Source organism: Oryctolagus cuniculus, chromosome 10 (assembly GCF_051225735.1).
Source record: "Oryctolagus cuniculus isolate XC-2025 breed Fujian yellow rabbit chromosome 10, ASM5122573v1, whole genome shotgun sequence".
In the NCBI taxonomy this organism is placed as follows: Eukaryota; Metazoa; Chordata; class Mammalia; order Lagomorpha; family Leporidae; genus Oryctolagus; species Oryctolagus cuniculus.
Window position 1 is genome coordinate 16,788,481 of NC_142876.1, and position 13,974 is coordinate 16,802,454.

Genomic DNA, 13,974 nt, shown 5'->3' on the forward strand with positions numbered 1-13,974 from the left:
CGGGACAGAATCCGGTGCCCTGACCAGGACTAGAACCCGGTGTGCCGGTGCCACAAGGCGGAGGATTAGCCTAGTGAGCTGTGGTGCCGGCCTGAACAGATTTTAAAACTACTGTGAGTAATGAATCACAGAAAAAAAAATCACAAAAACCCCTCTGTTTTGATGATTTAACATGAAGTTTATTCAATTAGTTTCCATAATTTAACCTTAGGCTGACTTCCTTTGGCTTATATAGCAGAGGGCTAAAGAAGGACCTTCTTTTAGGTAAGAGGTGACTATGTTTTAAAAGAAGTTGAATTTCCCAGTTGACTGAGTTAGGCATGGTTCTAGCAAAAGCAATGCGGAAGCCCCAGAAGGTGTGCTATGTCAGCCACACCATGTCCACCACGTTTACCGAAATATTCCAGCTGCTTTCCTGGCTGAACTTGATTGTGTTTTCATCTACCCTTGGTCAATGACAGTGCCTATCCTGTGTTGTGTGTGTGTTTTCTGAGACCAGACGGTTGAGAAGGCTTGACCACACGTGGAGCTCATTTCAGCACCAAGCAAAACAAAAAGAAGCAAAGACAAGGTCATCGGATGGGTGAGCCCGGAGGAGATGTGTGGCCGGAGTGTGTGCAGAAGGCTCAAAGACCCAGGGCAGTTTGAAGAAGAGGGTGGGCAGGCTGTACCCCCTCAGAGCTTCCTCCAGTAGCTCGGGCTGGCCTCTGCCTCCATTTGTTGGAGGGCTTTAGCCTAGAAGCTGGAACCCTACCAGCCAGCACACAGCAGAGCAGCCTTCAACTAACAATGGTTGGCAGCTGGTGGTTAAGACCCCAGCTCCCTCAGCCCTCAGGTAGGAATTCCAAGGCATGTATTTTACCCTGGCTTCTTGGGATCCAGCTCGGATTGCCCACAGTTGTAACTGGATTCCCTTTGGTTCAGTTCTCTGCTGTATGCTTACTGGCGCTTCCTAGAACAACCTCTCAAACTGCCACGTTTGAGCAAATCCTCAAGACTGAGTCTGCTCTAAAGAAATGAAGGTGGGGCTGACATGTTTGATTGACTGTCTTGTGGAAGAGTGATTGTGTTTATCTCTCAACAGGGACCTTAGGACCATCGGATAAGGTTACTAGGAGGAGGATTTTTGTTTAGCATAAGGGAGCATTCTTTAACAACTCTAGAAGACTAACGATGGAATGGCTTACCTTTGGAGGTAATAAACACAGTGTCATGGGGAATATTTATTTAGAGGCTGGTTAATCACCAGGGAGGCAGGCTGATAAAGGGCCTAAACTAGATGACTTACAAGGCCAGAGATGGGTTTACCAAAGTGTTACTGTATTTTTACTATAACAAAATACTTGGGACAGGCTTAATTTATAGAGAAAAGAGGTTCCACTATCCCGCAGTTTTGTAGGCTGAGTCTAAACAGCATTACACAGGCTCTGGTAAGGGCCTTTCCTAGCTGCAGTACCACATGGTGGATGGCAATGCTGGGAGCACATGTGGGAGGAAGAGAGCACATGCCAAGCAGGAAGTCACAGAGGGACCGGGGCATCCATGGGCAGGGCCCTGCATGACCGAAGAGCTTCCCATTAGGCTCCACCTCTTAAAGGTCTGACAACCACATTCAAGTCCAAGTCCCACACGTGAAACTTAGGGGACAAACTGCACCCAAACCATAGCCACCATCAAGCTGGGAAAGCTGAAACCTTCAGATCCTCTCTTAAACTTTTACGTCCCCAGCAATGGCTTTGCCAGGATGGTCAAACTTCTCAGAAATTAGCAGGTCTTTGAACTAGAATTTATTAAAACCACCGTTGGCTTGCACTCCAACGTCCGTGCATTCTGCGGCCCTTTAGTAATAGATTTATCCTAATTCCGGGGTTTGCAGGTAACCCATGAGTACACCCTGTGTGAGGCTGTGTTTTTATGCATCCTGACATATCAGATTGAATTTTAGCCTATCTGACACATCTTGTCCTGACAAAGCAGGGTGGTTCCAGATGAAACAGCATACAACATGGCCACCAACACAGCTGGATGGCCTGAAAAAGCAGCTGACAAATCACAAAAAAGAAGTTTCAGTAACAAAACTCAGACCCTAAGAGTAATTTGATAACACAGTTGTATTGCTGTATGTGGTACAATAGCAGTTATAAAGGTCTTCTTATTACTTTTGTGCATTTTAACATCTTATATGGATCTCAATGTTTTTTGTAATTAGGAACTGAGCAGAAATTTAAATATGACAGGAAGTAAATATCTGAGTGGAAACCCAAAACATAACCAGAAAGAAAGTGGTAGGGGTATGTATCAGCTTTTTAAAAGTTTATAATTTACTGAGATTTCTCTTTTCATTACAAATATTCATTTTTCCTCCAGATTTTGAATTCACATCTTTGCATTCCTAATGCACTCTCTGTTTCTTTTATTTCAAGGGACCCACATATAATTGGGACCCAGCTCTGCCTGAACCACTTTTTGAGTGAGACTCTGAGCCATGAATCCTCTCCTTCTCGGAGCTGCAGGTAACCACGTTTTTGGTGCATCTCATTAGGATGCTTTGTAGAGTGGAAAAATGACACGTGTGACCTGCTAACTCGAAAATGCGAAGAAAACTCCCGGTCGTGCCTTTCACACAACCCTAAAATACACAACTCTCCCTTCCATTTTCTTTTTTTTTTTTTTTTTTTGACAGGCAGAGTTAGACAGTGAGAGAGAGAGAGAGAGAAAGGTCTTCTTTCCATTGGTTCACCCCCCAAATGGCCGCTACGGCCGGTGCTGCACCGATCCGAAGCCGGGAGCCAGGTGCCTCCTCCTGGTCTCCCATGTGGGTGCAGGGCCCAAGCACTTGGGCCATCCTCCACTGCCTTCCTGGGCCACAGCAGAGAGCTGGCCTGGAAGAGGAGAAACCGGGACAGAACCGGTGCCCCAACCAGGACTAGAACCCGGGGAGCCGGCACCACAGGTGGAGGATTAACCTAGTGAGCCATGGCGCTGGCCTCCCTTCCATTTTCAATCTCTTGTCCCCCCACTGGGGTTGGGGCAAGCATTTTGGAGGCCTCTCCATGTTTTCTACAAAGAATTTTATAAATGAAAGATACTCTATGGGTGTGTTAATAATAATGAAATTAAACTAGTGAAACTATTCCTTGGAGTGCTTTCTAGTTTATATTAATGATTACCGAAACACATGGGATAATATTGATTAGAATGATTAGGAGGAGGAGGAAACTGCACAACAAAACAAAATTAAAATTCAGCAGCTACAAGAGTGGCTTAAACATTTCCTGATGGCGTCAGGATGCGGTTCTGCTGGTCTAGAGGAGCAGTCAGCAAACTGCGGTCCCCAAGGGCCAAAGCTGTTCCTGCCTTGTGCTGTAAAACGGTGCTCCTCCAGCACAGCCCAGCTCCCTTGCTCAGATGTCGTCTGTGGCTGCTTCATGCTCCCCTGCAGAGCTGAATGACAGGCCGTACGGGCTGCGCAGTCTGAATTGTCTCCTCTCCGGTCCTCTACAGGAAAAGCTTGCCAGCACCTAGTCTGGAGGCGGTTGTTGGGCTGGTCTCCGTGGAAGTCGGCAACAAGTTCAGAAACAGTTCCCAGGGATCTTCATTCTCCATGGAGCGCGAGGAGACTCAGACGCTCCAGGTAGAGGGATTTTAAAAAGTCATTTTTTTTTTCACTGACAGACGTGAAGCTCCTCCGTGTTCAGGCCGGGCTGTTTGCACTGACTGCAGCAGGAGGCGGGAAACAAGGCGAGGTCCTCGGGTTAATTGAAGTCTCTTCTCGGACACTGCTGTTAAGGCAGAAACAGCAAGGTGTGGTCGCCAGGCCTGGGGCCATCAAGGTGCAGGCCCGGGACGCCTGAGGCTCCTCTCCAGCCGGGGGGCTTTGTGGGAAAACCTGAGCCCACTTCTCCCATGCACCTTTCCAGCTGCCGCAGCCAACTCCTCCCTCGAGCCCCTGCGTGTGTGCACACCCGCGCATGTCTGTGAGCACACACGGGCGCACACACGCACACTGGGCTCCGGTGCACCTCAGAGCTCTGCCTGCGCCGTGGTCTTTCATGTCTGTGTCCTTGCCTTGGCTGTTTCTACGCTTCTCGTACCTGGTGGAACCCCGCTCACGTGCCCGAAACAGTCTGGATGTGAAGAATAAACGAAGTTCATTGTCTCTCCTTGGAGCCATGTTGGGAAACGGGCTGCCTACTTCACATGAAGGTGTGCAGTGTGGGTTTCCTGAAGGTAGACAGGTAGGAAGGAAGGGAGAGAGGGAGGGAGGAAGAGGCAGCATGGGTATGGAGGACTGCTTCCTGGGAAGCTGGCCTGTTCCATTCTGATCGCTCCCTGATGATCAGAATGGCATAGTAAATGAGTCCACCATTTTTTTTTTTTTTTTTTTGACAATTTCTCTTAGACAACTCGTTTGCAGCTATTGCGTTCCCGACATCCAGTCCAGACCTGCCGTGCTGCACGGCCCAAGCCATTTCGGGACACAGGCTGACCACCCTTGCAGCCAGGAGAACAGGTTTTGAGTCCCCATGCTCAGATCTGAGTGCCAACTTTAGCATCTACTTTATTGGCTTTGCTAAAGTCCCTTGAAGTTCTTCAGACCTCTATTTTTTAATCCTTAAAATGGGGAGAATTCTACACCATTGTGTTGCTATGTGGATTAAATGAAGTAAGGCATGCCCATTAGGAAAATGACGGGGGCGGTCATTCGCGGCAGAGTGGGTTAAGTTGCCCCGTGGGACTCCTGCATTGGACACCTGTGTTGGAGTGCCACTCCAAGTTTGGGCTGTCACTTTGTGTCCAGCTTCCTGTTAGTGCCCACCTGGGGAGGCAGCAGAGGATGCTCAAGCACCTGCGTCCCTGTCGCCCCTGTGGGAAACCCAGATGGAGCTCCGGGCTCCCGGCGTCAGCCTGGACCAGCCCTGACTGCTGAGAGTATTTAGAGTTAACCAGCATATTCAAGATCTCTCTCTCTCTCCACCCCCCCCCCCTTTCTCTCTCTCTCTCCCTCTCTCTCTCTCTCTGCCTTTCAAATAAATAAAAATAAATATACTCTTTAAAGCAAAGCAAATGGCAAATGCCTAATTACCAGGGGTTTTAGGGTGTATGCCTGCAACTAGCTGTGACTCTTAACTGGTGATTTATGCCTCTGTAAGCCATCTTACAATGGGATGTGTTTTGATGCTGTTATTTCTGATCGTCACTGTATTAGTTTTCTAGGGCTGCAGTAACAAATTCCCACAAACTGGGTGCTTTAAGCAGCAGAAAAGATTGTCACAGTTCTGGAGGCTACAAATGCAAAATCAAGGTGTTGGCCAGGCTGTCCTCCCTCTAAAGTTCCAGGAGAAGTCCCTTCCACGTCTCCCTTAGCTCCTGGTGTTGCCACAGTCCCTGACTCGTAGCTGGACCTCTCCTGTCTCTGCCTCCGCCCTCACATGGCCTTCTTTCTTCTCAGTCTACGTTTCCCTCCTGCTCTAAGGACACCAGCCATTGGCTGAGGGCCCACGCTATGCGGTGTGACCTCATCTTAACTCCACTACCTCTGCACACCCTTGAGGGTTAGAATTTGACCACGTGGCTTTGGGAAGCCCAGCGGTGACACGCACGGAGTTAGTGGTGGCGGCTGGGAGGAGACAGTTCTCTCCAGGAAACTGCCCCGTGACCGTACACAAACACTGCACATCTCATGCCCTCATTTCCGTCATCTGTCCCATCTGTGAGGTGAGGAGATTGGATCACACGCTTGCCCAGATCCCTCGGCCTCAACGTTTGGTGGTTTTATTGGTGTCTCAAATTCCAGATTGGCTGAGCCTGCATTCAAGGGGTGTTCTGTAACTGGCGCCGGACGTAAGTGAAGGCAGTACAGCACCCAGCCTCCAGCGGTGAATTGGTCAGGGTGGGTCCCCCTGCCATGCTCACCTCCTGGCGTCCCAGGGACAGTCACCGGACAACAGTCTTCACATGGTGGGGGCCCTTTTCATACCGGGGTTTGTTCTCTATTTTTTTTTTTCCCTTTCATTCTAAACCACTGACATCAACATGTATTTCTATTTGTACAAAATTTGCTCCATTTTACTGGATTGCTTGTGAACACTGTTAAGAGCTAGGGGAAAATACAGCTTTGTTGTTGTTGTTGTTCCTTTTTTTAATCGGAAAGCCCACACAGGGGGCTGGGGATAGATTTGTTTTTCAACCGAGCTTTGGAAGCTTGGTTCTTCCTGTGGGACCACAGATGTCCGTCCATGTGGTTCATTGACTAAAAATGGACCTGGAGATGCGTCTCTCGTGTGAACTTGAAGTAAGGAGAAAAAGAGTTTAGTCTAGCAGATATCCAAACAGAAAAATATCTGTTTTCTAATTATAAAGCAGTTGAACATATTTTAAGACTGAAGAACACTAGGGTCTCCCCAGAGTTTTATTGTTAAATAACTTTTAAATCCCAGTGCTACTGGGGCCTGAGAAGTTGCAGTTTTTGTTATGAATGATGTCATTAACTAGGAAATAACCACCAAAATCATGCTCTTTGTAAGGATTATATTGAATACAACTTGGAAGTGTAGATTTTTCTGTATATGTATGTTAAATAACCTACACTTACCAAATTGATTATGTGTAGTTTGATAAATAACCAAATCAAAGGACTTTGCTGTATAAATATTTCTAATATTTATATTCTATATTTCATACACCAAGGACTACATTTTACCTTTTTTTTTTTTTGACATGCAGAGTGGACAGTGAGAGAGACAGAGAGAAAGGTCTTGCTTTACCGTTGGTTCACCCTCCAATGGCCGCCGCAGCCGGTGTGCTGCGGCCGGTGCACTGCGCTGATCCGAAGGCAGGAGCCAGGTGCTTCCTCCTGGTCTCCCATGGGGTGCAGGGCCCAAGCACTTGGGCCATCCTCCACTGCACTCCTGGGCTACAGCAGAGAGCTGGACTGGAAGAGGGGCAACCGGGACAGAATCCAGTGCCCTGACCAGGACTAGAACCCGGTGTGCCAGCTCCACAGGTGGAGGATTAGCCTAGTGAGCCGCGGCGCCGGCCCATTTTACCTTTCTAATAAGTTTTAAAAAATATGGCTTAATAATAATCAAAAGAGAAATGCAGATTTTTATTTGAGAGTAATGAAGTGTTCTGGAACCCAATAATTAGTAAATCTCGCAACTATGCAGTTGATTTCATGATTTAGTAAGAAAACATTTGGGAAGGTAAAATGGTACCTGTTAATTTAAAACTGATTATGGGGGCAGGCATTGCAGTACAGGAGGTTAAGCTGCAGCTTGGAACACCCACATCCCAGCTGCAGTACCTGAGATGATGTCCCACCTCCACTTCCAATCCAGCTTCCTACTGATGAATCAGATGACTGGGAGGCATCACCTGATAGCTCAGATACGTGGTACCTGCCACCACATGGGAAACTTGTACGGAATTTCTGGTTCCCGTCTTCAGCCTGGCCCAACAATGCCATGTTGCAGGCATTTGGGGAGCGAACCAGCAGATGGAAGATCTCTCCTTCTATCTCTCCCTCTTTCTCCATCACGCTGTCTTTCAAATAAAAATAAAGAAATAAACTTTAAAAACAGATTGTTAGTGGCATATGAATTTATGAGGTTTTACTTTGAGTGAAACTTTATGTTTAGAAGAATTTTATTTATGCTAACGAAGCAACTTGTCACAGAGTCCCTAGATAGCTTTGGGATGAGGCTGGTGGTGGAAAAACCACACCTTGAAAGATAGAACTCCAATGATCATAATAGTAGAGGTGTAATATTCAAAGACATGCCTCACTTTATATTATCTGTGATAGGTGTGGGTTATTTCAATCCTGAGTCATTGGCTGGGTCCTCAGCAGTCTGCTTCTTCACATTGGCTGGGAGGTTTAGTGATGCAAGGTCAAGAACTCCCCTCCGGCTGAATGCCAGCCAATGCCATTTCCACAGCTTACTCGTGCATAACCTTGGTCTTCCCGCACTTCCTCCACCTTCAGTTTCCTCCTTTGTAAGGTGGATCCAACTTCATTGGGGAGTTAACACAGCTGCCTGAGATAAAGTGAGGGCAGCATTCTTTAAAGTATGTAAAAATGTTAGCCAGTGGGTTTAGCTACTTGTAGGCCTTACTCTGCGAGCCCTGGAAGTGTCCAGCATTCATAATTGGCTTATAGGAAATGTATACTGAATGAAATTTAAATCCTCACCAGATGTGGTAGGAGTTCATGGGTGTAAGAAAGAAATGGGCATTTTATGTTATTGCGGGAAAGTTGTTTGAATTAGCTAGCTGATATCACAGAGCCTTTTAAGGTTTAAAGCTAGACAAACTCATGTAATACAAATGCGTATATTTGGTCTTTGCCTCAGAACTCCTAAAACTCTCAGAACTTTCTGAATGATAAGGGTGTTAGGAGCATCTTTTGCTACTCACATGAGCTTCTTCCAACCATACCTGAATTTATGCTATTGAGGCTACTCATGACCAGCCACTAGATAGCGTAGGGATGGAGCTGGCCACCAGAGAAACCAAGCCTTGATAAGAAGGCTGGGACTTTCAGTTTCATCCCCCCCACCAACAAGGGAGGCAGAGGGCCTGGAGTTTGAATTCAAACTTCCAGGCCAGTTATTTAATCAATCATGCCCCTGTAATGAGACCACCCGCAAAACTCCCCAACATCAGAGTTCAAGGAGGCTCCAGGTAGGGAAATACAACCAGAGGTGGAGGGCTGGGCTGTTCCAGTTCCACGGGGACAAAGGCTTCTGCACTTGGGTTCTTTCAGATCTCACACCATGTTCCTCTTCTTCTTGCTGTTCCTTTGCATCCTTTAAATTGTGTAGGTAGTATTCTCCTGAGTTCTGGATGGATCAGTCTAGAAAATTTATTGAACCTGAAGCAGGTGTATCTGAAAATCACCCGAATTTGTAGCCAAGTTGGACAGAAATGAGAGCAGCCTGGGTAACCCACTTAGAATTGGTGTTTGAAGTGAGGGTGATCTTTTGTGACTAAATCCCTAAACCTGAGGAGTCTAATGTTAACTCTGGGCAGTTAGGGTCAGAATTGAATTGAGTTGTTGGACACTCAATTGGTGTTGGGGAATCGGAGAATTGGCAAGACCATAATGTTTATTTCTGATAAGTTTTGCAACTCATCACGTCAGGGCTGATGTCAGAGGGAGGTGTGTTTCTTCCAGGGTCTCCACTGTGTGTGCAGTGGCCCAGAGAGGGCAGCCACCCTTCTTCTCTGGATTGCTGTGCCCAGGTGGGCATTTCAAGGTGGGACATTGGTGCCCACATGAGTAACCACAGGCCCAAGGGTCAAGAAAAGAGGGAGGTTGAATACCATTACCAAGGTCATCCTTGAAATGCCAAAGGGAAGCTGTAAGACACCTCCCATCACATGCAGAAGTTCATGGAGAGAAGGAAATTGAAAGGTAGATTTGTTTGGTGCAAAAAGTTTGAAATCCATACGTAACTTCCTCGTAATATACACTCTCATGTCATTTTTGAACTTCGCCTTGTATTCTGATTACCCCCTGGAATTTCTCACTTACAACAAATCCTTTCTAGAAGTGAGATTGGTAGAACAACTATACAAACACATGAGTAAGTACATCTCATCTTCATTATTGTACAGCATCAGTAGGGTGTGTCCCGTTCCAAACAGTGTCTATGCCCCCAAAAATCATGTGTCTACTCCTGTGGTTCATACTTTCAATTCTGAAATGCTTTCCCACAATCCATTTTCTTTAAGGTTTGGGGCCCATGAAGCGAAATCAATTTACTTGCCTGTTTTCTGTGGTCTCGGCTCAGCTCTGTTAAGTTGGATGCTAGAGGACATGTGTTAGAACATTGCATGAAAACTCAAAATGTTTTCCAGCTTGTAAATTGCTTTTTGTTTATTTAATTGTGTCTTTCATGGACTCTGTATTCAGCATATGCCTCTGGGTCTTTTATACATTAACAATTCAAAAACCACTGACCTATAATCATATTAAAACTCCCATTTTATCTCCAGTTTACCCATAATAGAATCCTCTTACATGAGTCAGGCAGAAGCTTTTGAGTAGATAATCTTGCCTTGAAAATACTAGTGCTTTATGGAGTAACTAGGGATTTTTAAATTTTGTATTATTTTCATTTTTCCAAATTGTGAGCCATTTTATCATTGCGGGTACTGTCATTATCATACAATTAGAAAACATTGTAAGTTTTATTAGTGAATCTATTCAACCACCTCCGGATCAATTGATTTCTTCTTTTGGTCAGGATTTCTGACCCTTCCAATAGGAAGAAATGAAACAGCTTGTCTTGAAAGAAACTCCTTCCAGGGTCTTGCAAGTGATGGATGCATGGTGTCTCCAGCTTCAAGGTCAGGAGGCCATTTCCACACTAATCCAAGGGGCTGGAGCACGTCACGGAAGCAGCGTGTCCTCTCCTTGGAAGTGTTGGCTGAAATTTGTTTCTCTAGCTAAACTGTGTCCTTATTAATCTTAGAGGTTAGTCCCTTGGCCTGTTTCCGAGTGGAAAACTGAAAGTGTTTGTTTAAAACAACAATGACACTGAATGTCTGCCAGGTTCTGATTATCCAAACAAATTTTAATGTCATGTTAATGACTGCAGGATGTAAATTTCATTTTTTAGTTTTATTGGGAGTTATAGAAAAAATAGACAAGTTTCAGGCTGCAGCTACACAAGGCTGTTCGGTCAACCTCTGCCTGGCTGTTTAGACTTTCAACAGCAATTATGGTTGATTTTTGCACAATTATTTGGGTTGCCATGTGGTTAAACCAATTCAGTCATGATGACTGCTAACAGAATAGATTATGTAGCGCGTGTTTGTTTTGGCCATGTTAGGACAAATGAGGCTGTGTCTTAAGGATGCGTAACCCATTTCCTCAACGGATTATCACAATGGATACAAATGGTACTTGGAGTTGAACAGTGTGGTCTGATCTCTGTTCCCTGATTCATGATAGCACCTAGGGCAGGTCTCACTGCAAGAACAATTTTATTTAGGCGGCTGTGACTCACTTTCAGGAGTAAAAACGTCTCCTTTATTCTAAATCAAACCTTCAATTTCTCAGTCCATCCGGAGTGAATTCCCTCCTTGCCTCTGGTCTTGCCCTTGGCTTAGAGGCATAGAGGAGAGGCCCAGTTCCTGCACTCTTATTCCATTTCCTTGCCTTCCAGTGTGTTCCTGGAGATACCACCAGCCTTGGACAGTGGTCAGCCAGTGGTCTCCACTTCTGGCTTAGGAAGCTCCAGCACTGCCTTGTGATAAGCTTCTCCTGGCTCCCACTTTGCAAGCCGGAGTTTTCTCTGTTTTCAGTGCTGGTTCACACGCAAGGCACGTGACAACAAGGAACGTTCCACTGGGAAATGCATGCATCACAGGTGCAGAAACACCACTTCTGTGATGAGAGGGCTTCTCAGACACAAAGCATTCCCATCGTTTTCTTAGTGTATGAGGAAGCGAGTAGGAACAACAAGCCAATGTCAGTCCTTAAATATGGCCGCCTTTCATTTTGTGCCTGGGGGAGCTGAGTGTCTTCTTACCCATGGTGGGGGTGCCGCTGATGCCTGCATTGGCACAGGTGGTTTCCATTTGTCAGAGACAGAGTTGGGGCCATCACTCTTCTCCCTGGAGGGGTGGGGATTCTGAATCAGGGGCAGAGGAATCCTAGCTTTGTGCCGTCTCGGTTCTAATTTGGTGTTTATCTTTTCATGTAGCTACTCGATGGGAACATTAAGTCAATGTGGATGATTTTTGAAGACTCTAATCTCGAAAATTCAATTATTTAGTGCCTGCCAGGGTATTGAAGATTAAAATGCTGTGTAAAAATGTGTAAGTATTTACTATTAAAATTAAACGCATGTTTGCTCCATGCAATTAAATTGAATCGTCAAAAAGGTTTGTGTCATTCCTCAAAACCCATTCGGTGCAGTTTTTGTTTGATCCTTCTCTAATTCCCCCAGGCAGAATTAGAAACTGCTCTCCTCTGTTGTTCCCATAGCTTTTTCCTTATTCCATTGTGCTAGTTAGGTTCAATCTGATTTGATTTGGTTTCAGATAACACTTACTAGGTGTAAACTATGTGTAGGTACCATGTCGGTGCTGAGGAGCGAAAACTTGAATCACACCTTCCCCGCATGAGCTGGCGTGCGTGTGTGTGCGTTGCCTGTGTGCATTCGCTCTAATGCAGTTGCTTCCAAGATAAGAACAAAATTGCAAGGAGCAAGAAGGGACGGAACACCTAGCACGGCTGCCTGTGCGAGAGAGTTTAAAGAAGATGACGTCAGTTGCACTGAATTAACTATGAAAACGGTCAGCAAAACTGTGGGCTTCCCTTTTTGGAAGGATTTGAATCTTTATGGATTGATGGACAAAGTGTTCCTCCTGCTCACCGCCCAGGAAGAATTTTGCTGGTGGCAGCAAAACTTTCCTTTGGCTAGTTTTGTCCTTGAATTTGGTGAACACAGCTCTGCCACTTGGATTTTTTTTTTTTTTTTTTTTTTTTTAGGATTCCAGGTTGTTCAGGTTTCCAGCAAGTGGACCAAGCAGGATGGCAAGCTTCCTCCTGTCGGCAAGTTCTCTTCTGCACTTGCTCAGAACTCTGGCTTGTTTACTGAGGAGTTGATCTTGAATATTAAACAGTTGGTATTCGAGAAGAAAAATCTGTAAGGCAGAGCACTTATGAATATAAAGCCAACGCAGATGGAAGGCCTGACAGGCGAGATTTTGACCTCCACCTCTGGGGTAGGTACCAGCAGGAAGTTTAAAGGGGAATGATATTACACAAACAAAACCAAACCAAAATGAATTATAAAAGCTTTATATTAAAATTAACAGACGGAAAGGCAAGATGATAATCACAAAGCATTCGTCTTTGTTAGGAATGCAACACGGGGTCATCCACAGCATACACATATATTATTGAAATTTTGGATTCTGAAAAGAATGAGAAAAACAACTTACTATTTACTTCTTACCCATGAGCATGTTTCCTAGCCTAGGAGCAACTCCTCAGAAGCAGAAACGCTTTTTGAACCGTTGTAGAAAGGCAGCAAGTTGGGTAGAATATGGGGCTAAGTAAGAATAAAAGACCAATAAAATCAATCATGACAGGCAGGGACACATACAAGTGAACAGCAGGATTAGAAAGGGAATAGAGGGGCTGGCGCTGTGGCATAGTAGGTTAATCCTCTGCTTGTGGCGGCGGCATCCTATATGGCTGCCAGTTCTAGTCCCGGCTGCTCCTCTTCCAATCCAGCTCTGCTATGGCCTGGGAAAGCAGTAGAAGATGGCCCAAGTCCTTGGCCCCTGCACCCGTGTGGCAGACTTGGAAGAAGCTCCTGGCTTCTGGCTTCAGATCTGCACAGCTCCAGCTGGTGTAGCCCACTGGGGAGTGAACCAACAGATGGAAGACCTTTCTCCCTGTCTCTCCCTCTCACTGTCTATAACTCTACCTCTAAATTAATAAATACTTTAAAAAAAAAAGAAAGTGAATGGAATAATCTCATTTTTTTTAACCTGCTCTGAAACAAATCTTTGAGGTTGTGAATCCTCATTCTCTGAGAATTTCAAAACTGGTCTGGAACCCTTTTGTGCAAGGAGCTCTCTGATGTTTTTTGTGGTTTATTTTATTATTAGTGTTTTGGCATACTTTACTCCTTTTGGTTTCAATTCTGGAAATTTGCCTTTCTCAGAAAATTCCCACATTCTGATGATTCTTAGCGTAGAGTGAACCACAATTCATGTACAAATCTATGCTAATCTATTTAATTTCCTTCACTGATAGTCCTGCAAGCCTGGCTTTTCCTATATGTGTGTTACTGCTACTGTTTTCCTGCATTCAATTTTTCAGATATGATCTACTTTGTTTTTCCTCCAATATAAAGCTGTCAAATTTGTTGGCCAATCCTTAAACTTATTATTTTGGGATTTTAACTTTATTAGTTTCTTCTTTCTCTTTATATTAGATATCTT

At 45.2% G+C, this 13,974-nt stretch overlaps 1 long non-coding RNA gene across 1 annotated transcript; it reads left to right on the forward strand.

Moving 5' to 3' along the window:
• The first annotated feature begins 840 nt into the window (after positions 1-840).
• Positions 841-13,489, forward strand: LOC149123689 (uncharacterized). Its single transcript, XR_016213911.1, has 7 exons — positions 841-1,195; positions 2,210-2,291; positions 2,424-2,513; positions 3,676-4,206; positions 4,403-11,832; positions 12,509-12,744; positions 13,259-13,489. It is a non-coding gene; the product is annotated as an uncharacterized LOC149123689 (long non-coding RNA).
• Positions 13,490-13,974: the final 485 nt, after the last annotated feature.